This window comes from Tachyglossus aculeatus, chromosome Y3 (assembly GCF_015852505.1).
Source record: "Tachyglossus aculeatus isolate mTacAcu1 chromosome Y3, mTacAcu1.pri, whole genome shotgun sequence".
NCBI classification, from domain to species: domain Eukaryota; kingdom Metazoa; phylum Chordata; class Mammalia; order Monotremata; family Tachyglossidae; genus Tachyglossus; species Tachyglossus aculeatus.
The window spans coordinates 84,794-108,491 of record NC_052095.1 but is presented as its reverse complement, the minus strand read 5'-3'; the positions used below and the strand labels follow the sequence as shown (position 1 = coordinate 108,491).

Here is a 23,698-nt window from a genome sequence, read left to right as displayed (position 1 = left end):
CCTCCTACCCCTCCCCACAGCTCTTGTGTATATATTCTGTACAGATTTATTACTCTATTTATTTTACTTGTACATATTTACTGTTCTATTTATTTTGATAAAGATGTGCATATAGCTTTAATTCTCTTTGTTCTGATGATTTTGACACCTGTCTACATGTTTTGTTTTGTTGCCTGTCTCCTCCTTCTAGACAGTGAGCCCATTGTTGGGTAGGGACCGTCTCTATATGTTGCTGACTTGTACTTCTCAGGCGCTTAGTACAGTGTTCTGCACACAGTAAGTACTCAATAGATTCGATTGAATGAAAATTAATGAATAAAAAATGGGAAGAAAAGGCATTTCTCACTGTTTTATATTCTGGGAAATCTAGCAAAGGGATTAAGTGACCTTGCCTCAGGTCACATTGGAGATTAGTCGCAAATGTGGAGAAGTAAGGTCTTCTAATTTCCAGTCCTGTACCCTTTCCACTCGACCACTGTGTCTATTTTATATTACTAATAAAATATTAATAATATAAAGCAATATTGGTAAAGTAAACATTGATGTTATTTGATTTTTAATAAAATTAATGAGACATCAATTAATAGTAATGAAGGAGCAAGAAGGATAAGAGGAAAGAGTGAAACATTACTTAAAAAAAGAAGACAAAAAGAAGAGAGAATGAGAGCGAATGAACAGGTAGAAAGAGCAAACCAGGAAGGGAGAAGGAAAAGAAAAAATGACCTCAGAAGATCATATCTGTAAAACTAATGGAAGCAGACTGATATTCAGAAAATTCTACACGTATTTAATCTCTCTGATGTCCGTAATTTGTACCTAAAATTACTTATGTTTGTTTATAGGAGGAGCCGAAGAAAGTTTGTTTTACATATGCCTTATTCCTGAATCTAGAGGGAAACCCACCTGTGAATCATCTTCGTTGTGAGAAACTAACATTCTGCAATCCTACCAAAGAATTCTGCTACATGCTTCTTAAAGCTGGAGGGGTGAGTGCTTAAAGTTTTAAGATGTGCTTATTTCTTCACTTAAGCAGTTTCAGTAGTTACTAGTACTTTATCAATCAATCAATCATATTCATTGAGTACTTACCATGTAAAGAGAACTGTACTAAATGCATGGGAGAGTACAATACAGTAGAATTAAGACATATTCCCTACTCATATGAGCTTATAGTCTAGATTTATTTAATTCCAGTAAATCACTTGGTCATTCATCAGTGCTTATTGAGTGTTGAGTATGTAGAGCATAGCAGTAATCTCTTGGGAGGCACACCTCCACCTCAAACAGAAACTCCTAATCATTGGCTTTAAAGCATTTAGTCCGCTCACCAGCTCCTTCCTTACCTCAGTGATCTTCTTTTGCATACCACCCTTCCCACTTTGCTCCTCTAGCACCTGCTTACTTACTGTGCCCTGATCTCATCTATCCTAATACCAACCCCTCACATCCTTCCCATATCCTGGAACTCCCTCCCACTCCATATATGGCAGACCACCATGCTCCCCATATTCAAAGCCTTATTTTAGTCACATCTTTCATTCATTCAATCAATCATATTTATTGAGCTCTTACTGTGTGTTAAACACTGTACTAAGTGCTTGGGAAAGTACTCTATAACAACAAACAGACCTATTCCTGCTCACAGCAAGCTCACAGTCTAAAGGGGGAGACAGTCATTAATATAAATAAATAAACACATCCATCCATCCATAAATAAATAAACAACTTATGTACAGATATATGTAAACGTGCTATGGAGTTGGGTGAGAGGATGAATGAAGGAGCAAGTAACAGCAGCACAGAAGAGAGTGGAAGAAGAGGAGAGGAGGGCTTAGTCATGGAAGGCTTCTTGGAGGAGATGTACCTTCAATGAGGTTTTGAAGTGGGGGAAAGCAATTATCTGTCTGATATGAGGAGGGAAGGTGTTCCAGGCCAGAGGTAAGATGAGGGCGAGAGGTTGGCGGTGAGATAGGTGAGACTGAGGTACAGTGAGGAGATTAGCATTAGAGGAACAAAGCTTGTGCACTGAGTTGTAGTAGGAGATTAAAACCAATGGAGAGGAGTTTTTGCTTGATGCAGAGGTGGATAGGCAACCACTGTAGTTTCTTGAGAAGTGGAACACATGGTGTGAACGTCTTTGAAGGAAAATGATTCGGGTAGCAAAATGGAGTATGGACTGGACTGGGGAGAAACAGGAGGCCGGGAAGTTAGCAAGGAGGTTGATATAAATATTCAAGTCAGGGTAGGATAAGTGCTTGCATTAATGTGGTAGCAGTATGGAGGGAAGGGAAAGGGCAGATTTTGGTGATGTTGTGAAGGTAGAACTCACAGGATTTAGTAATGGCTTGAATATATGGATGAAACAAGAGAGAGGACTCAAAGATAATGCCAAGAGCCTTCTCTTCTAAGAGCCCTTCCCCGACTAAGTCCTCTTTTCTCCAGCTTCCTTTTAGTCAGTCAGTCAGTCAGTAATTCATGTTGAATGACCACTTACCTTGTGCAGAGCACTGTACTAAGAGCTTGGGAGGCTACAATACAACAGTATACAGACATGTTCCCTGCCCAAACAGAGCTTACAGTCTAGATGGGGAGGCAGGCAGTAATATAAATAAAAAAAATTACAGATATGTACATAAGTACCGTGGGAACTGAAGGATGGGATGAATAAAGGGAGAAAGTCAGGGTGATGCAGAAGGGACTTAAAGAAGAAGAAAAGAAGGTTTTAATTCCAGAAGGCCTCTTGGAGGAGAACTGCCTTCACTTGGGCTTTGAAATATGGGGAGAGTAATTGCCTGTCAGATATGAGGATTGAGGCCAGAGGCAGGGTGTGGGCATGTTGGTGGTGACATAGGCAAGTTCAAGGTACACTGAGAAGGTTATCACGGAGGAGTGAAGTGTGCAGGATGGGTTGTAGTAGGAGAGTAGCAAGGTAAAGTAGAAGGGGACAATGTTGAGTGATTTCAAACCAATGTTGAGAAGTTTCTGTTTGATGTGGAGGTGGATGGGCAACCACTGGAGGTTCTTGAGGGATGGGAAACATGGCCTGAATGTTTTTATAGAAAAATGATCCAAGCAGCAGAGAGAAGTAAGGACTGGAAAAGACAAGAGTCTGGGAGATCATTAAGGTGGCTGATAAAGTATTCAAGGCGGGGTAGGATAAGTGAGTAGGTTAAAGTGGTAGCAGTTTGGATGGACAGGATTTGGTGATGGATTGAGTACGTGGGGTGATTGACAATGAGGAGTCAAGTAAAATGCCAAGGTTTCGGGCTTGTGAGATAGGAAGGATGGTGGTTGGTGGTGCCATCTACAGTGATAGGGAGGTCATGGAAAGGATAGGTTTTGGGTGGAAAGATAAGTTCTGTTTTAGAACATATTGAGAAGATGGGAGGGCATCCAAGTTGAGATGTCTTGAAGGCAGAGGAAATGCAAAACTGCAGAGAGAGAGAGAGAGAGAGAGAGAGAGAGAGAGAGAGAGAGAGAGAGAGAGAGAGAGAGAGAGAGAGAGAGAGAGAGAGAGAGAGATCAGGCTGGAGAAGTGGATTTGGGTATCACCTGACAAAGACAGTTGAAGCCATGTGAGCAAATGAGTTCTCCAAGGAAGTGGATGGAGATGGAGAATAGAAGTGGTCACAGAACTGAACTGAGCTAGTTGGAAGGTGGAAGGTAGAGCAGGAGCCCACGAACGAGACTGAGAATGAGGGCCTGAGGGATAGGAGAAGAACCAGGAGAGGACAATGGCAGTGAAACGGAGGTTGGATACCATTTCCAGGAGAAGGGGATGGTCAGTAGTATTGAAGGCAACTGATAGGTTGTGGAGGATTAGGACCGAGTAGAGGCCATTGGATTTGTCAAAAAGCAGATCCTTTATGACCTTTGAGAGTGCAGTTTCTGTGGACTGAAAGGGATGTAAACCAGATAATAATAATAACAATAATAATGATGATGGCATTTGTTAAGCACTTACTATGTGTGAAGCACTGTTCTAAGCACTGGGGGGATACAAGGTGATCAGGTTTCCCATGTGGAGCTCACAGTCTTAATCCTCATTTTGCAGATGAGGTAAGTGAGGCTCAGAGAATCAATCAATCAATCAATCAATCAATCAATCGTATTTATTGAGTGCTTACTGTGTGCAGAGCACTGTACTAAGCGCTTGGAAAGTACAAGTTGGCAACATATAGAGACAGTCCCTACCCAACAGTGGGCTCACAGTCTAGAAGGGGGAGACAGAGAACAAAACCAAACATAGTAACAAAATGAAATAAATAGAATAGATATGTACAAGTAAAATAAATGAATAGAGTAATAAATCTGTACAAACATATCTACATATATACAGGTGCTGTGGGGAAGGGAAGGAGGTAAGACGGGGGCCATGGAGAGGGGGACGAGGGGGAGAGGAAGGAGGGGGCTCAGTCTGGGAAGGCCTCCTGGAGGAGTGTCTTTGCACTTCCTGGGCGGCAGAGGGCGTGCGGCGGGGCTGCACCCCGGTGTCTTTGCACTTCCTGGGCAACAGAGGGCGCGCGGCGGGGCTGCGCCCGGTGTCTTTGCACTTCCTGGTCGGTAGAGGGCGCGCGGCGGGGCTGCACCCGGTGTCCTTGCGCCTCCCGAGCGGCAGGGGGCGCGCGGCGGGGCTGCACCCCGTGTCCTTGCGCCTCCCGGGCGGCAGGGGGCGCGCGGCGGGACTACATCCGCTGTCGTTCCGCCTCCCGGGCGGCAGAGGGCGCGCGGCGAGGCTGCACCCCGTGTCCTTGCGCCTCCCGGGCGGCAGGGGGCGCGCGGCGGGGCTGCACCCGCTGTCTTTGCACTTCCCGGGTGGTAGAGGGCGCGCGGTGGGGCTGCACCCTGTGTCCTTGCGCCTCCCGGGCAGCAGAGGGCGCGCGGCGGAGCTGCACCCGGTGTCTTTGCACTTCCTGAGCGGTAGAGGGCGCGCGGCGGGGCTGCACCATGTGTCCTTGCGCCTCCCGGGCGGCAGGAGGCGCACGGAGGCGCGCAGGGGCGCTGCACCCGGTGTCCTTGCGCCTCCCGGGCGGCAGAGGGCGCGCGGTGGATCTGAACCGGTGTCCTTGCGCCTCCCGGGCAGCAGAGGGCGCGCGGCGGGGCTGCACCCGGTGTCGTTGCGCCTCCGGGGCGGCAGGGGGCGCGCGGCGGGGCTGCACCCGGTGCCCTTGCGCCTCGAAGACGACAGGGGGCGCGCGACGGTGCTGCACCGGGTGTCCTTGCGCCTCGAAGACGACAGGGGGCGCGCGGCGGCCGTGCACCCGGTGTCGTTGCGCCTCCCGGGCGCCAGAGGCCGTGCGGCGGGGCCGGAGTGGGGAAGGGGCGTGGTTAGAGAGAAGAAGTTAAGTTAACTTAACAGAGAAGTTAAGTGACTTGCCCAAGATCACACAGCAGACATGTGGTGGGGCCAGAATTAGAACCAATGACTTCAGACTCCCGAGCCCAGGCTCTTTCCACTGAATCACACTGCTTCTCTAAGGAGGATCAAGGGAGCAAGTCCAGGGAGGGCCTTTTAGGATAGGGGAGTTATTGACATGTTTGAAAGCTGTGGGAAGGAGCCCCTTAGATAGCCAACAGTTGAAGATGGCAGTTACGAAGGGAGGAGGAAGAGGCAAGTATTTTGATAAGGTATGAAGAAATGTAGTTAGATGCGCAGGTGGAGTGGGTAAGTTTTGAGAGAAATCCACCCAAGTCTCCTTTCTGTGTCATCTATGTATTTGAATCTGTGACTTTTATAAATTTGCTATTTATCCCATAGGACTTATGAACACATCTATAAATTATAAATTATTTATCTACATTAATGTCTGTCTCCCCCTCTAGACGGTAGGCTCCCTGTCGTTAGGGAATGTGTAGGCTTACCCTGTTACACTGCACTCTTCCCAGTGCATAGTACGTTGCGCTGCACGTAGTAAGCACTCAGTGAATATCTGTGATTATGATAAGGATAATGATGATTATGGTAATGATAATGATGATGATTCTCCCCATGGCCTAGAGCTCTCTCCCCCTTCACATCCAACAGATAGTCAAGCTCCCCACTTTCAAAGCCTTATCAACATCTCATCTCCTCTTCATTTCCTCTATTAACCCATCCTTCTGGGTCATCTACACATTTATATCTGTGACCTTAAATCACCTCCTAGTCAACCATGAGCCCCAGTGCACTTACACACATATCCCTATGTGCTTCCATTTCCACTGTGTGTAACTTAGCTTAAGCTATTGGGTAAGGAGCGTTTCCATATGTTGCCAACTTGTACTTCCCAAGCGCTTAGTACAGTGCTCTGCACACGGTAAGGGCTCAATAAATACAATTGAATGAATGAATGAATGAATCTATATCCCTCTTTAGACTCTTAGCTCTTTGCAAGAATTGTGCCTACCAACTCTGTTGTATTGTATTAAAATTTCTCAAGGACTAAATACCTATCTCTACCCGGAGTAAGGGCTAAATACCATTGATTGAAATACTTGGGATTGCAAAGCATTACCTGGGAGAGTAGAATTTCAATGATCCTACTTAAAGAGTACTGTTGGAGGAATGGGGTTTACAAATACTATTATCATAGAAAGATGTTCTGCTGAGTCAGAAATTGAATTACACCATGCAGTTTCACTTGTTTATCAATATCCTTAGATTTTGGTAAAGAAGATCAATAATTCAATCAGTTGGTATTTACTGAGTGCTTACTATGTGCAGAGCACTACTAACAACTTGTGACAGTACAGTACAACAGAATATGGGGATAGGGATAGATTTAGCGCAGATATTCTTCATATTCGGCAGTATAAATTTGGCAGTGTGAATAAAGGTAAATCTTCCTCAAGATATTGCTAGTAAAGTAAACCTTCACTACAGTGTATTTTGAGGATGTTGTGGAATGATGTATGTATAGCTACAATTCTATTTATTCTGATGGTATTGACTCCTGTCTACGTGTTTTGTTTTGTTGTCTATCTCCCTCTTCTAGATTGTGAGCCTGTTGTTGGGTAGGGACTGTCTCTATATGTTGCCGATTTGCACTTTCATCCATTCATTCATTCAGTCATATTTATTGAGCACTTACTGTGTGCAGAACACTGTACTAAGTGCTTGGGAAGCACAAATCAGCAACATAAAAATACTAATACAAGCACTTAGTACAGTGCTCTGCACACCGTAAGCACTCAATAAATAATAATACTGGCATTTATTAAGCGCTTACTATGTGCAAAGCACTGTTCTAAGTGCTGGGGAGGTTACAAGGTGATCAGGTTGCCCCACGGGTGGCTCACAGTTTTAATCCCCATTTTACAGATGAGGTAACTGAGGCCCAGAGAAGTGAAGTGACTTGCCCAAAATCACACAGCTGACAAGTACAATTGAATGAATAATACATGGAAAACTAAGTGCTTTCCAAGTGCTCAATAAATGTGATTGAATGAATTAATGAGTGGTAAATATGAAGGTGTATATATGTATGTATATTTGTCTGTGCAAATATATTTTCATATGTATGTGCAAATATAGGTGTGTGCTCATTTGTCTAATGTTGCTGTTGTCTGTTTTTCTGTGTTCAAATATGAGGAGGGAAACTTAAAAGATCATAAACAGGTAAATTTGATTATGTCATTGTGAATGGAAAAGTCTTTAGGGACAAATACAATACAAGGACTTGCTGTGAAGACCCTGGAAAAAGTCATGATGTGCCGATGTAACAATTGCCACAAAAATATGAATTGCCAAATCTTTGGTCTTTCCAGTGCCAATGTATGGATCTGAAAGCTGGACAGTGAAAAAACAGGATAAAAAGAGCATCGATCCTTTTGAAATAATAATAATAACAATGTTGGTATTTGTTAAGCACTTACTATGTGCTAAGCACTGTGCAAAGCGCTGGGGTAGGTGCAAGGTAATCAGGTTGTCCCACGTGGGGCTCACAGTCTTCATTCCCATTTGACAGATGAGGTAACTGAAGCACAGAGAAGTTAAGTGACTTGCCCAAGGTCACAGCTGACAAGTGGTGGAGCTGGGATTAGAACCGACGACCTCTGACTCCCAAGCCCAGGCTCTTTCCACTAAGCCAAGCTGCTTCCCAGTGTGGTGTTGGAGAGGCTTTTGCAAATACCCTGGATTGCCCAAAAAGCAAACAAATGGATTTTGGAGCTAATTAAGCCAAAGTGGTTTTTGGAAGGCCAAATGATTTGATTTAGATTAGCGTAATTTGGGCACCTAATCAGGAGGAGTAATTCTCTGGAGAAGACACTAGTGCTTGGAAAAGTCCAAGGAAAACGTGGAAGAGGCAGACCAGCGGCTAGACGAATAGAGTCCAAAACAAAGATATCAGAAGAACCATTAGAAAGGTTACAGATTAAGGTAGAAGAGAGGATATTCTGGAGAAAACGACTCAACGGCACTTGATAATAATAATCAGATTGATTACCTTGTTTATATCCTAAGGACACTCTTCAGTTTCATCCCACAACTTTTCATTCTGGATAATTGTTTGTATTAGGAATCCAGGGGGCATTATTCATTCATTCAATTCATTCATTCAGTTGTATTTATTGAGCACTTACTGTGTGCAGAGCACTGTACTAAGTGCTTGGGAAGTACAAGTCGGCAACATATAGAGATGGTCCCTACTCAACCACGGGCTCACAGTCTAGAAATTATTAATCACCCCTCCTCAAAAATCTCCAGTGGCTACCAATCAATCTGCGCATCAGGCAGAAACTCCTCACCCTGGGCTTCAAGGCTGTCCATCACCTCGCCCCCTCCTACCGCACCTCCCTTCTCTCCTTCTACAGCCCAGCCCGCACCCTCCGCTCCTCCGCCGCTAATCTCCTCACCGTACCTCGTTCTCGCCTGTCCCGCCATCGACCCCCGGCCCACGTCATCCCCCGGGCCTGGAATGCCCTCCCTCTGCCCATCCGCCAAGCTAGCTCTCTTCCTCCCTTCAAGGCCCTGCTGAGAGCTCACCTCCTCCAGGAGGCCTTCCCAGACTGAGCACCTTCCTTCCTCTCCCCCTCGTCCCCCTCTCCATCCCCCCCATCTTACCTCCTTCCCTTCCCCACAGCACCTGTATATATGTATATATGTTTGTACATATTTATTATTCTATTTATTTATTTATTTATTTATTTTACTTGTACATATCTATTCTATTTATTTTATTTTGTTAGTATGTTTGGTTTTGTCCTCTGTCTCCCCCTTTTAGACTGTGAGCCCAATGTTGGGTAGGGACTGTCTCTATATGTTGCCAATTTGTACTTCCCAAGCGCTTAGTACAGTGCTCTGCACATAGTAAGCGCTCAATAAATATGATTGATTGATTGATTGATTGATAAGGCAACAATAAAAATACTTTTATATTTTTAAAAAACCCAGAAAATCTCTGAAGTTTTAAACACTAAAAAAGGCAGATTTATCAATTTAAGCTCTCATCTCTCAGTTCTCATCACTCATTTATGATACCTTTGTCTCCTTTATTATTAGGTGTTGGAAATGCCAGAAGGAGCAGAAAGTGTATCAAGGCCCAGTCCTGACTACTTTTTTTTACCTACAGTATCATTCTCTTCCTTTTCTGATCCCAAGAAGAATAAGCACCATGAATTTCAAAGGTTTGTGAGGCTTGATGCAACCAACATTGAGCAAATGGGCCAAATGAATATTGTGAAAATATATTATTAATTATGCTTGTTTAGAAGGGACTAATTCCAAAGACCTGAAAGCCCCTTTCATGCAGGTTTTTTTTTTAGCACATTCTCAAGTTCTAATTGTGGGGGGTCTTTTTCCCCTTTTTCCCTTTTATTCTCTATTTAGAAAATAGAGTTGTTAATTCATGTCAAGCGCTTAGTTCAGTGCTCTGCACACGGTAAGTGCTCAACAGGTACAATTGAATTAATGGATTTCCCTGTTAGTTTTAGTCCAGTGATGTCATTTCTGCCTCAGTTGGGAGAAGGACTGTATCCAATCTGATTTGCTTGTATCCACCCCAGCGCTTAGTACAGCGCCTGGCACATAGTAAGTGCTTAACAAATACCAGAAGTAGTAGTAGTAGTAGTAGTAGTAGTAGTAGTAGTAGTAGTAGTAGTAGTAGTAGTAGTAGTAGTAGTAGTAGTAGTAGTAGTCGTAGTCATAGTCGTAGTCATAGTCATAGTAGTAGTAGTAGTCGTAGTCGTAGTAGTAGTAGTCGTAGTAGTCGTAGTAGTAGTAGTAGTAGTAGTAGTAGTAGTAGTAGTAGTAGTAGTAGTAGTAGTAATAGTAGTAGTATAGTAGTAGCCCTTCACCTGTTTTCAGGTTGCAAGCAGCATGGCCCAGTGGCAAGAGCATGGGCTTGGGAATCAGAGGACGTGGGTTCTAATCCCAGTTCCACCACTTGTCTGCTGTGTGGCCTTGGGCAAGTCATTTAACTTCTCTGTGCCTCAGTTACCTCATTTTAAAAATGGGGATTAAGACCGTGAGCCCATGTGGGACAACCTGACTACCTTGTATTTACTCTAGCACTTAGAACAGGGCTTGACCCGTAGTAAGCGCGTAACAAATACCATCATCATTATGAGTATTATTATTATGCCAAAAAGTGACACAATTATGTGGGTAAATGTGTTAGAATCAATCAATTAATGGTAGTTATTGAATGCCTATTCTGAGCAGATCACTGTTCAACAGAATTGGGAGACACGACCCTTGCCCACGAAGAGTTTGCAGTCAAACGGGAGAAAGGCATTAAGACAAATAAATAAATTATGGATACATATGTAAGTGCTGTAGGGCTGAGGATGGTGTTAATATCAAGTGCTTAAAGGACACAGATCCAACAGCAAGGGTGATGCAGAAGGGAAGGGAAACTGGAAAAAGAGAGTTTAATTAAGGAAGGTCCCCGAGAAGATGTGATTTTAATAAGCCTTTAAACATGGGGAGAGTGGTAGTCTGTCAGATATGAAAGGAGAGGAAGTTCCAGGCTAGATGGAGGATGTGGGGAAGGGGTTAGCAGTGAGATAGATGAGATTGAGTCACAGTGAGTAAGCTGGGGCTAGAGAAATGAAGTGTGGAATCAGTCACTCATATTTATTAAGCACTTACTGTGTGCTCAGCACTGTACTAAGCACTCAGGAGAGTACAGTATAACAATGTAACAGACACACTCCCTGCCCACAGTGAGCTTACAGTCTACAGTGGGAGACAGACATTAATATATGTGAATAAAATTACAAATACATATGTAAGTGCTGTGGGAATGGGATGGGGGATGATAAAGGAAGCAATTCAGGGCAACATTGAAGGGAGTGGAAGAAAAGGAAAAGATGGCTTAGTCAGGGAAGGCTTCCTGAAGGAGATATGCCTTCAATAAGGCTTTGTAGGGAAGGAGAGTAATTGTCTGTTGAATATTATCGGGGCAGGGTGCTGGAGTTTAATAGGAATTAAGGCAGGCAAAATAAGAGGGGGCAAGATGATTGAGCGCTTTAAGTTGATGATATGGAGTTTCTGTTTGATGTAGAGGAGGATGGTTCTTGAGGCATGGGGAACCACGGACTGAATGTTTTTTGTAGAAAAATGATGCAGGAAGCAGAGTGAAGTATGGACTGAAGTGACGAGAGACAAGATACTGTAAATTTGTTGTGGGCAGGGCACATGTCTACCAACCCTTTAATATTGTACTTTCCCAAGCACTTACTACAGTATCTACCTGTAGTAGGTGCTCAGTAAATATGATTAATTGACTGAGATAGGGGCAGCTGCCATGTGGCCTAGTGGCTAGTGCACAGGCGTGAGAGTTAGAATGACCTGGGTTCTAGTTCTGGCACCACCACTTGTCTTCAGCATGACCTTGGGCAAGTCACTTAACTTCTCCATGCCTCAATTCCCTCATCTGTAAAATGGGGGTCAAGACAGTGAGTCCCATGTGACCCACTGACTGTGTCCAATCTGATTATCTCATATCTACCTCAGTGCTTAGCACAGTGCCAGGCACATAATAAACTTTTACAAACACCATAAAAATACCAAATACCATAATAAAAGATGCAGTAATCGAGGTGGGTTATGCTAAGTTCTTGGATCAGTATAGCAGCAGTTTGAATGGGGAGGAAAGGGCAGATGTTAGCCATGTGAAGGTAGAAAGTGAAAAATTGATAGATTGAATTTTGGGTTGCACGGAAGAAACTAGTCAAGGTTTGTGAGATTGGGAGGATAGTGACATTGTCTACAACAATGGGAAAGAGTGGTAGGACAGGGTTGGGTAGAAAGTTGCGGAGTTCTGTTTTGAATATGTTTAGTATGAGGTTTTGGTGAGATATCCAAGTAGAGATGTCTTGAAGGCTGGAGGAAAAGTGGATCTGCAGAGAAAGAGAGAGGTCAGGGTTACAAAAGAAAATTTGGAAATCCCCTGAATAATGATGGTAGTTGAGACCATGGGAGCAAATGAGTTCACCAAGTGAGTGGTTGTGGGTGGAGAATAAAAGGGGGCCCAGAACTATGTCTTTTTTTATTTTAAATGATATTTGTTAAGCACTTAACTATGTGCCAGGCTATATACTAAGTACTGGGATACATACAGATTAATCAAGTCAGACACCGTTCAATGTCCATATGGAGCTCCCAGTCTTAATCCCCACTTTACAGATGATGTACCTGAGGCCCAGAGAAGTTAAGTAACTTCCCTAAGGTTATCCACTGAACAGGTGTCAGAGCCAGGATTAAATGGTGAAGCTGGAATTAAGGCCTTGAGGGAACCCCACAGTTAGGGAGTGGGAGGCAGAGGAGACTTTCCGTCACTGTGGATGGCATTGCCATTCTTCCTGTCTCACAAGCCCGCAACCTTGGTATCATCCTTGATTCCACTCTCCCATTAACCCCACACAGCCAATCCGTTACCAAAACCTTCCAGTCTCATCTTCACAATATTGCCAAGATCTGCCCTTTCCTCTCCATTCGAACTGCTACCTTGTTGGTACAGTCTCTCATCCTATCCTGACTCGTACTGCATCAGTAGCCTTTCTGATCTCCCAACCTTCTGTCTCTCCCTGCTTTGGTCTATACTTCACTCTGCTGTACAGATTATCTTTCTACAGAAACGTTCTGGGCTTTTCACCCCCTCCTCAATAATCTCCAGTGGTTGCCTATCAACCTTTGCATGGAGCGAAAACTCTTCACTACTGGCTTCAGAGCTCTCCATCACCTTACCCCCTCCTACCTCAGTTCCCTTCTCTCCTTCTACAGCCCAGCCCGCACATTCTGCTCCCCTGCCACTAACCTCCTTACTGTGCTTTGTTCTCACCTGTCTCGCCGTTGACCCCTGGCCTACATCCTACCACTAGCCTGGAATGCCCTCCCTCCTCACTTCCACCACTTTCCCCTCACTTTCCCCTTCAAAGCCCTACTGGAGAGCTCACCTCGTGCAGGAGGTCTTCCCAGACTGAGCCCCCTTTTCCACTGCTCCTCCTCCCCTCCCCATTGCCCCTACTCCCTCCCTCTGCTCTACCCCCTTCCCTGCCCCACAGCCCTTGTTTATATTTGTACATATTTATTATTCTATTTATTTTATTAATGATGTGTATATACCTATAAATCTATTTATCTATTTTGATGGTATTGATGCCTTTCTACTTGTTTTGTTTGGTTTTGTTGTCTGTGGCCCCCTTCTAGACTGTGAGCCCGTTGTTGGGTAGGGATTGTCTCTGTTGCCGAATTGTACTTTCCAAGTGCTTAGCAGGGTGTACTGCAAAGAGTGAGCACTCCAAAAATACGATTGAATGAATGAAGGAAGGAAGGGAGGGTGGGAGGGAGGAAGGGATGGAGGAACGAAAGGAAGTGGGGGAGGGAGGGAGGGAGAGAAGGAATGAGAAGCTCACGAAAGAGACTGAGAATGACCGGTTAGGGAGACAGGAGAACCAGAAATGGACAGTGTTAGTGAAGTCACAGTTGAAGAAAATTTGGCCTTCTAGCCGGTAAACTCGACGTGGGCAGGAAATTTGCCTACCAACTCTTCATTCTTTATTCAATTATGTTTATTGAGCGCTCACTATGTGCAAAGCACTGTGCTAAGCACTTGGGAGAGTACAATACAGCAACAATATCAACAATGTAAAAACTCCTCACCCTCAGCTTCAAGGCTGTCCATCACCTCGCCCCCTCCTACCTCACCTCCCTCCTTTCCTTCTACAGCCCAGCCCGCACCCTCCATTCCTCTGCCGCTAATCTCGTCACCATGCCTCGTTCTCGCCTGTCCCGCCATCAACCCCCGGCCCACATCATCCCCCTGGCCTGGAATGCCCTCCCTCCGCACATCCGCCAAGCTAGCTCTCTTCCTCCCTTCAAGGCCCTACTGAGAGTTCACCTCCTCCAGGAGGCCTTCCCAGACTGAGCCCCCTCCTTCCTCTTTCCCTCCCTCCTCTCCCCATCCCCCCACCTTACCTCCTTCCCCTCCCCACAGCACCTGCATATATGTGTATATGTTTGTGCAAATTTATTACTCTATTGATTTATTTTATTTATGCATATTTATTCTATTTATTTTATTTTGTTAATACGTTTTGTTTTGTTCTCCATGTCCCCCTTCTAGACTGTGAGCCCACTGTTGGGTGGGGACCGTCTCTGTTTGTTGCCGACTTGTACTTCCCAAGCGCTTAGTGCAGTGCTCTGCACACAGTAAGCCCTCAATAAATACGATTGTATGAATGAATGAATGTAACAATTATATTGTATTCTCTCAGGTGCTTAGTAGGGTGCTCTAAACAGAGTAAGCGCTTAATAAATATAATTGATTGATTGATTGATTGAATAATGTTCCAAAGTGAAGGGGGTGATTGACAGTATTGAAGGCAGCAGAGGACCAGGTGCTTAGTACGGTGCTCCACACTGTATAAATTGATTGAGTGATTGAATGAGTAGGATGCAGTAGAGGTTGAAGAGAGGAAGGGTGAGGTCATCAACATGGTTATTGAAGTCACCAAATATTAGAGTAGTAGGGAGGTGAAAGGCAGAAAAAGTATCGAATTAAGATTTGTGAAGCTGGGACCAGAACGGTGGTAGAAGATAGCTCCGATAGCTCCCCTGATTTTATATTGCAAAAATTTTGCTAAATTTAGTTGTAGATGGTGGCATAAATAAGTGATGTGGGATTAAGAATAAGAGGGAAGAGGTTGGAGGATGAGATTGAGGGAAAGAAAAGGGAATAAGAAATCTAATCAATAGCAGAAGCAGCATGATCTAGTGGTTAGAATTCAGGCCTGGGAGTCAGAAAGACTTGGGTTCTAATCCCTGCTCTGTCACTAGTCTGCAGTGTGACCATGGGCAAGTCACTTCGCTGCTCTGTGCCTCAACTAATTATCTGTAAAATACCTGCCGGTCTCACCTCCGCAAAATTGCCAAGATTTGCCCTTTCCTCTCCACCCAAACTGCTACCTGCTGGTGCAATCTCTCATCCTCTCCCGACTGGATTATTGCATCAGCCTCCTCTCTGATCTCCCATCCTCCTGTCTCTCCCCACTTCAGTCTATACTTCACTCTGCTGCCCGGATTATCTTTGTGCAGAAAAGCTCTGGGCACGTTACCCCCCTCCTCAAAAATCTCCAGTGGCTGCCTGTCAACCTACGAAGAAGGCAAAAAACTCCTCACCCTCAGCTTCCAGGCTCTCCAACACCTTGCCCCCTGCTACCTCACCTCCCTTCTCTCCATCTACAGCCTAGCCTGCACCCTCTGTTCCTCATTCTTGCCTGTCCCGCTGCCGACCCCAGGCCTACATCCTGAAATGCCCTCCCTCCCCACATTCACCAAGCTAGCTCTCTTCCTCCCTTCAAAGTCCTCCTGAGAGCTCACCTCCTCCAGGAGGCCTTCCCAGACTGAGCCCCCTTTTCCTCTCCTCCTCCCCATCCCCCCCACCCTACCTCCTTCCCCTCCCCACAGCACCTGTATATACATTTATACAGATTTATTACTCTACATATTACTTGGACATATTTACTACTTATTTTGTTAATGGTGTGCATATAGTTTAATACAATTTGTTCTGACCATTTTGACACCTATCTACATGTTCTGTTTTGTTTTCTATCTCCCCCTTCTAGACTGTGAGCCTGTTGTTGGGTAGGGACCGTCTCCACATGTTAATCAATCAATCAATCAATCAATCAATCAATCAAGCATATTCATTGAGCGCTTACTGTGTGCAGAGCACTGTACTAAGCGCTTGGGAAGTACAAGTTGGCAACATACAGAGAGGGTCCCTACCCAACAGTGGGCTCACAGTCTAAAAGGGGGAGACAGAGAACAAAACCAAACATAATAACAAAATAAAATACATAGAATAGATATGTACAAGTAAAATAAATACATAAATGAATAGAGTATTAAATATGTACAACCATATATACATATATACCGGTGCTGTGGGGAAGGGAAGGAGGTAAGATGAGGGGGTGGAGAGGGGGCGAGGGGGAGAGGAAGGAAGGGGCTCAGTCTGGGAAGGCCTCCTGGAAGAGGTGAGCTCTCAGTAGGGCCTTGAAGGGAGGAAGAGAGCTAGCTTGGCGGATGGGCAGAGGGAGGGCATTCCAGGCCTGGGGGATGACGTGGGCCGGGGGTCGATGGCGGGACAGGTGAGAACGAGGCACGGTGAGGAGATTAGCGGCAGAGGAGTGGAGGGTACGGGGTGGGCTGTAGAAGGAGAGGAGGGAGGTGAGGTAGGAGGGGGCGAGGTGATGGAGAGCCTTGAAGCCCAGGTTGAGGAGTTCCTGCCTGATGCACAGATTGATTGGTAGCCACTGGGGATTTTTGAGGAGTAGAGTAACATGCCCAGAGCGTTTCTGGACAAAGACAATCCGGGCAGCAGCATGAAGTATGGATTGAAGTGGGGAGAGACACGAGGATGGGAGATCAGAGAGAACGCTGGTGCAGTAGTCCAGACGGGATAGGATGAGAGCTTGAACGAGCAGGGTAGCGGTATGGATGGAGAGGAAAGGGCGGATCTTGGCAATGTTGCGGAGCTGAGACTGGCAGGTTTTGCTGACGGCTTGGATGTGAGGGGTGAATCATCATCATCAATCGTATTTATTGAGCGCTTACTATGTGCAGAGCACTGTACTAAGCGCTTGGGAAGTACAAATTGGCAACATATAGAGACAGTCCCTACCCAACAGTGGGCTCACAGTCTAAAAGGGGGAGGCAGAGAACAAAACCAAACCTACTAACAAAATAAAATAAATAGAATAGATATGTACAAGTAAAATAAATAAATAAATAAATAGGAATGAAGTGAGCATGCTGGGTTGTAGTAGTAATTCAACGAGGTAGGATAGAAGGGGACAAGGTGATTGGTGCTTTAACGCCAATCCTACATTGAAGCAGCGTGGCTCAGTGCAAAGAGTTCATGGGTTTGAATCCCGGCTCTGCCAACTGTCAGAAGTGTGACTTTGGGCAAGTCACTTAACTCTCTGTGCCTCAGTTACCTCATCTGTAAAATGGGGATTAAGATTGTGAGCCCCCCGTGGGACAACCTGATCATCTTGTAACCTCCCCAGCTCTTAGAACAGTGCTTTGCACATAGTAAGCGCTTAATATATGCCATCATTATTATTATTAATATTATTGTTTCCCACTTCTAGACTGTGAGCCTGTTGTTGAGAGAGCAGAGTCGAGGATGACACCAAGGTTGTGGGCTTGTGAGACGGGAAGGATGGTAGTGCTGTGAACAGAGATGGGAAAGTCAGGGAGAGCGCAGGGTTTGGGAGGGAAGACAAGGAGTTCAGTCTTGGACATGTTGAGTTTTAGGTGGCGGGCAGACATCCAGATGGAGATGTCCTGAAGGCAGGAGGAGATGCGAACCTGGAGAGAGGGGGAGAGAGCAGGGGCAGAGATGTAGATCTGGGTGTCATCAGCGTAGAGATGATAGTTGGAGCCGTGGGAGCGAATGAGGTTACCAAGGGAGTGAGTGTAGATCGAGAACAGAAGGGGACCAAGCACTGAACCTTGGGGAACCCCCACAGTAATGGGATGGGAAGGGGAGGAGGAGCCTGCAAAAGAGACTGAGAATGAACGACCAGAGAGATAAGAGGAGAACCAGGAGAGGACGGAGTCTGTGAAGCCAAGGTTGGATAGTGTGTTGAGGAGAAGGGGGTGGTCCATAGTGTCAAAGGCAGCTGAGAGGTCGAGGAGGATTACGACAGAGTATGAGCCGTTGGATTTGGCAAGCAGGAGGTCATTGGTGACCTTTGAGAGGGCAATTTCTGTGGAATGTAGGGGATGGAAGCCAGACTGGAGGGGGTCGAAGAGAGAGTAGGTGTTGAGGAATTCGAGGCAGCGCGTGTAGACAACTCGTTCACGGAGTTTGGAAAGAAATGGCAGGAGGGATATGGGGCGATAACTAGAAAGTGAGGTGGGGTCAAGAGAGGGTTTTTTTAGGATGGGAGAGACGTGGGCATGTTTGAAGGCAGAGGGGAAGGAACCAGTGGAGAGTGAGCGATTGAAGATGGAAGTTAAGGAGGGGAGAAGGGATGGAGCGAGAGATCGACTAGTACTTCCCAAGCGCTTAGTACAGTGCTCTGCACACAGTAAGCACTCAATAAATATGATTGAATGAATGAATAAAATAGGATTAATACTGTGAGCTACCCGTGGGACATGGACTATGTCAAACCTGACTATTATCTACCCCTGCACTGAGCACAGTGCCAGGCTTATAGTAAGAGCTTAATGAATAGCATTAAAACCAAGAAAACAAAACTCCTGAAACCCCCAGTTCATTAAAGGCCTTTGTTTAGCGCTAGGCATTTCTCCTGCCAAGATAATATCAATAGTACCATAACCGAATCCAAACCACCTTGAGTTCCAAATAGTATTCAGTTGGTTATTCAACATCAATTTGGCTAAAACCTTCCCAGCTGAAAAAGAAGAAAAAGATATTTATTTTATGAGACAAGTTTACCCAGTCTCATAAAGGTGTCTTTGACCTCCTATGGCAGTCCTCTTTCATAGATATGAAAGATTTCTGGTGAACTTGACCTGGCACTAATCATATTTATCAATAGAACAGTTGCTTCTCGGATTCTCAATTTGTAGGTTTTAGCACTTTGAATCTGGTTGGCAGAGATGCAGCGTGGATAATTGTAGAAAATTTCTCCATTCATTCAAACGGTCGTATTTAGTGAGTACTCACTGTGTGCAGAGCACCGTACTAAGCGCTTGGAAAGTACAAGTCAGAAACATATAGAGACGGTCCCAACCCAACAACGAGCTCACAGTCTAGAAGATCAGCTCCAGATCACTTAGACTGCTATTTTGCCGATGATTGTAAGAATTTTCTTGGTGTGTTCAGTCCAACTACATAATCCTGCCTTCTGATCAGTCAGCAATTATGATTTGTCAGCTTTTGGGGTCAGGGATTAACATCACTGGATTTTAGTTTAAAGACTGCTCAAAACCCTTCAAAAATTATTGCAGGCCTTGCTGCCAGCTCTCATCTGCAGCATTTCAACTTTTGGCATGCACCATTTCATCTGATGAAGTTAGATTTATGCTAGGTGTTTGATGTGCCAGTGTGTTTCTTTTCCTCATCAGTGTTTCTCTAAGTGATCAGACTAGATTAGATGTTGATTATACATTGTTTCCATTTAGCATCTCTACTATTTTCTTTGAAACTGTTGTGGTATTTTGTCTAGGTAAAGCCATGAATGTCTGCAGCTTGAACACTGACACTATCTTCTCAAAGGTCACCAATGATCTTCTTGCCAAATCCAATGGCTCCCTCTCAGTCCCAATCCTCCTCAACCTCTCAGCTGCCTTTGACACTGTGGACCATCCCCTTCTCGTGGAGATATTATCCAACCCTGGCTTCATTGACTCTGTCCTCTCCTGGTTCTCCTCTTATCTCTCTGGCCATTCATTCTCAGTCTTCTTCACGGGCTCCTCCTCTCCCTCCCATCCCCAACTGTGGGGATCCCTCAAGGTTCAGTTCCTGGTCTGCTTCTATTCTCCATCTACACTCATTTCCTTAAGAACTCATTCGCTCCCCCGGCTTCAACTACCGTCTCTCATGCAGATAACACCCAAATCTACATCTACTCCCCTAATCTCTCACTCTCTTTCCAGGTTCGCATTTCCTCCTGCCTTCAAGACATCTGTACTTGGATGTCCTCCTATCACCTCAAACTCAACATGTCCAAGACAGAGCTCCTTATCTTCCCTCCCAAACCCTGTCCTCTCCAGTACTTTCCCATCACTGTAGACGAACCACCATCCTTTCCGTCTCACAAACCCACAATCTTGGTGTCATCTTTGACTCCTCTCTCATTCACCCCACATATCCAAGCTGTCACCAAAGACTGTTGGTCTCACCTTCACAACATCACTAAAATCTGCCCTTTCCTCTCCATCCAAACTGCAACCTCATTAATAAAATCACTCACCCTATCCCAGCTGGATTACTGCATCAGCCTCCTCTCTGACCTCCCAATCTCCTGCCTCTCCTTACTCCAGTCCATACATCACTCCACTGCCCGGATTATCTTCCTACAGAAACATTCAGGACATGTCAGACATGTCACCGGTCCCCTCCTTAAAAATCTCCAGTGGTTGCGTGTCCACCTCCATATCAAGCAAATATTCCTCACCATTTGCTTTAAAGCACTTCACCTCACCCCCTCCTACCTCCCCTTGCCTCTCTCCTACAAGCCAGCCTGTATGCTTCACTCCTATGGTGCTAACCTCCTCACTGTGCCTCGATCTCACCTGTCTGGCGCCAATCCCTGGCCATGTCCTACCTCTGGCCTGAACTGCCCTCCCTCCTCAAATCCACCAGACAATTTCTGTCCCCTGCTTCAAAGGCTTACTGAAGGCACATCTTCTCCAAGAGGCCTTCCCAGACTAAGCCACATTTTTCCTCATCTCTCACTCCTTTCTTTGTTACCATGACTTGCTCCTTTTGCTCTTCCCCACTCTTCCTACCCCACAGCACTTATGCATATGTCTATAATTTTACTTATTTATATTAATGTCTGTTATTTGTGTTGATATCGCTTTCCTCCACCAGACTGTGAACTTATTGTGGGAAGGGACTGTCTCCCTTTATTACTGTAATGTACTTTACCAAGTACTTGTTACGTACTCTGCACATAGTAAGCACTCAATAAATATGAATGAATGAATAAATGGTTGGTTGGTTGGCTGGCTGGCTGGTTGGTTGGTTGGTTGGTTGGTTGGTTGGTTGGTTGGTTGGTTGGTTGGTTGGTTGGTTGGTTGGTTAGTTGGTGGTTGGTTGGTTGGTTGGTTGGTTGGTTGGTTGGTTGGTTGGTTGGTTGGTTGGTTGGTTGGTTGGTTGGTTGGTTGGTTGGTTGGTTGGTTGGTTGGTTGGTTCCTCACTTGGTTCTCCTCCTATCTCTCTGGCTGCTCATTCTCAATCTCTTTCACGGGCTCTTCCTTTGCCTCCCACCCCTAACTGTGAGAGTCCCTCAAGCTTCAATTTGGATCCCTTATTCCTCCATTTACACCCACTCCCTTGTACAATCCATTTGCTGCCCTGGCTTCAACTACCACCTCTATGTAGATGATACCCAAATCTGTATCTCCTCCTTTCTCTCTCCCTCTCTCCAGCCTTGCATCACCTCTGGCCTTCAAGACATCTGTACATGGTTGTTCTCCCATCATCTCAAACTTGACATGTCCAAATCAGAACACCTTATCTTCCCATCCAAATCCTATACGCCCTTTGACTTTCCCATCACTGCAGATGGCAATAACTTCCTTCTTGTCTCAGAAGCCCTCAACCTTGGCGTTACTCTTGACTCCTTTCTGTCATTCAGCCCACATAGTCAATCCATCATTTAATCCTGTCAGTTCCACCTTCACAACAACGCTAAAATCTTCCTTTTCATCTCAATCCAAACTACAACCATGTTAATACAATCACTTATCCTATTCCACATTGATTATTGTATCAGCCTCCTTACTGACCCCCGCAGCTTCCTGTCTCTCCCCACTCCAGTCCATCTTTCACTCTGCTGCCTGGATCATTTTTCATAAAAAATATTCAGGACATCCTTCCCCACTCCCCAAGAATCTCCAGTGATTGCCCATCAACCTCTCCATTAGACAAAAACTTCTCACCATTGGCTTCAAAGCACTCAATATTCTTGCCCCCTCCTACCTCAGCTCAGTACTCTCCTACTACAATCGAGTCTGCACATGTCACTCCTCTAAATGCTAACCTTCTCACTGTACCTCAATCTCATCTGTCTCATCACCAACTCCTGGCCCATGTCCTGCCTCTGGCCTGTAACTTTTCATTCATTCATTCATTCATTCATTCATTCATTCATTCATTCATTCATTCATTCATTCATTCATTCATTCATTCGTTCGTTCGTTCGTTCGTTCGTTCGTTCGTTCGTTCAGTTGCACTTATTGAGTGCTTATTGTTTGCAGAACACTGTACTAAGCACTTGAGAAAGTACAATACAGCAATAATGAGAGACAGTCAGTGACCACAATGAGCACACAGTCTAGAGGCAGGGAGACAGACATCAATACGGTGAACAGACATCAGTATAAATAAATAAAATTACATATATGCATAAGTGATGTGGGTCAGGGAGGGAAGGAAGAGCAAGTTGTGGTGACACGTAAGGGAGTGGAAAATGAAGAAAAATGGGGTTTAGTTTGGGAAGGCCGCTTGGAAGAGATGTGTCTTCAGTAAGGCTTTGAAGTGGGGGACAGTAATTGTCTGGCAGATTCGAGGCGGGACAGTGGTCCAGGTCAGGGGTAGGATGTGGGTCAGGGGTCAGAGGCGAGACAGGTGAGATTGAGGCACAGTGAGAAGGTTAACACCATATAAGTGAAGTGTGTGAGCTGCGTTGTAGAAGGAGAGAAGCAAGGTGAAGTAGGAGAGGGCATGGTGGTGAAGAGCTTTAAAGCCAATTATGAAGAATTTTTGTTTGATATGAGGTGGTTAGGCAACCACTGGAAATTTTTGAGGAGGTGCATGAGAAGCCCTGAACATTTCTGTAGAAAGATAATCCAGGCAGCAGAGTGAAGTGTAGACTGAAGTGGGGAGAAGCAGGAGGTTGGGAGATCAGAAAGAAGGTTGATGAAGTAATCGAGGTGGGGTAGGATGAGTGATTGTATTAACATGGTAGCGGTTTGGATGGAGAGGAAAAGTTGGACTTTAGCGATGTTCTGAAGGTGAGATCGACAGGAGTTTGTGATGGATTGGATATTTGCATTGAATGAGAGAGTGGAGTCAAGGATAATGCCAAGGTTACAGGCTTGAGAGATGAGAAGGATGCTGGTGAGCCCACTTTCTAGGCTAAGAGCCCACTGTTGGGTAGGGACCGTCTCTAAATGTTGCCAACTTGTACTTCCCAAGTGCTTAGTACAGTGATCTGCACACAGTAAGTGCTCAATAAATACGATATATGAATGGTGCTATCTTTGGTGATGGGAAATTCCTGGAGACGACAGGGTTTGGGAGGAAAGATATGGAACTCTGTTTTGAACGCTAAGTTTGAGGTGACAGGAAGACATCCAAGTAGAGATGTCTTGAATACAGGAGGGGATGTGAGCCTGGTAAGAGTGAGAAAGATGGGGGGAGATGTACATTTGAGTATCATCTGCTTAGAGATGGTATTTGAAGCCACGGGAGAAAATAAGTTCTCAAAGGGAATGAGGGTAGATGGAGAATAGGAGGGGACAGAGAATTGAACCCATACAGTTATGGGATGGAAG

General features: G+C 45.2%; 1 pseudogene; it reads left to right on the top strand.

Moving 5' to 3' along the window:
* The first annotated feature begins 660 nt into the window (after positions 1-660).
* LOC119946746 overlaps positions 661-23,698 on the top strand; it is a 93,145-nt pseudogene continuing 70,107 nt past the window's right edge.